The following is a 1,490-nucleotide window of genomic DNA, read 5'->3' as shown; positions in this document are numbered from 1 at the left end:
TTTATAATTTCACTTTATTTCCATTAGTTTAATGTGAATTATAACTAATAATATAACAGTGCAGTGTAGAAATCATCAGTATTTAGTAATTTTATTAAATAACAACACACAAACTAAACAACATAATAATCTTAAAGTGTATGTTATTTACTAATAGAATTCAATAGTTATAAATAAAACAAAAATTTTCACCTGACACAAAACCCTATTAGTTCTTAAATTTAGACATTTGTGCATCCATTTATTACTGCAAACAGACAATAATGCAAGATTAGATAATGCGATTTCACGAAGTGCTGCATACAAATATTTCTATAAAACATCTTAAAATTTTAGTAACTTCATTGGAATATCACAATCAGAGACAAATATTAAAATTGTTATTTCTATGTATATATTAAGGATGTGTTTGAAGAGTTTGTTTAATGTCTCAGACTTGTATATATTATTATGAAAATAAAATCGGTTTGGGGTAATAATTGATGTCATGCTGATTTTTCCAAAGAAACAAAAGCTAAACTTTATCATTCATCAAATTGTAATACGTTAACAGTAATTGTAGGTGACTTAAAGGGGAAATGAGACGGAATATAATACTACTAGGATTTGTCTTTATAATACTGAATGTGTCATACTTTATTACATATTTTATCTAACCAATTAACTTAAAGTACTGCAAAGTCACAGATTTTGGGGCGTAAGTCTAGCTCTTAATGTAAAACAGAAAGCTAGTGTCTAGAAACACGGTCTATGTAAACGTGTTGATACAAAATAAAAACATCTGCCCGTGTGGCTCTGTCGGCCCATCAATGAAAGTTATATAAATGTATAATATAATAATTCCCCATTTGCCTTTTCTATCTATATGCAGACAGCTAGCAGATTACACACTGGAGGTTAACATATATCTGCCTGTCCTATTTAAAAAAATTCAATATCAAGTTATTTTATCAGTTAAAACGATTTCTGTTTATATATAGATATTTAAAACAAAGTATAAAAAACATTGTAAAATTAAATGTATAAAGGACATAAAAAGATACATACATGCATTTAATATAAAACAAAATATAAGAAAATTAAAATACACTTTTAAAAATGCCTCTTTATTTTTTATCACTAACACATACTTTAAAAATCGAGGTAATGGGCAGTTATAGATTCGTTTGATTTTAAAAGATTACAATGAGGTAGGCCTGTGAGTGTTCATAAAAATACAAAATATTTTAAAAACAAATTGTTGGAAAAAGGTTTGTCTTGCTAATTCTCGAGCAACATACATTTTGATTCTGTGCAAACTTTTTTTTTTCTTCAATTTTAGCATTACATATAGTGGCAGCTGAGGGTGAAACAAACATTTTTTTTTTCTCAGGGTCCAAAACAAATGATTTTTTTCACCAAAACCTGGAAACAAACTTTTTTTTCCAAAAAAAACCATAGCCCCCCCCCCCCCCCCCCCCAGAAAATCAAATGGTTGCTGCCTTATAAAA

This window comes from Mytilus trossulus, chromosome 9 (genome assembly GCF_036588685.1).
Source record: "Mytilus trossulus isolate FHL-02 chromosome 9, PNRI_Mtr1.1.1.hap1, whole genome shotgun sequence".
Taxonomy (NCBI): Eukaryota; Metazoa; Mollusca; class Bivalvia; order Mytilida; family Mytilidae; genus Mytilus; species Mytilus trossulus.
The sequence above is the reverse complement of the archived record's forward strand: the minus strand, read 5'-3'. Positions refer to the sequence as shown.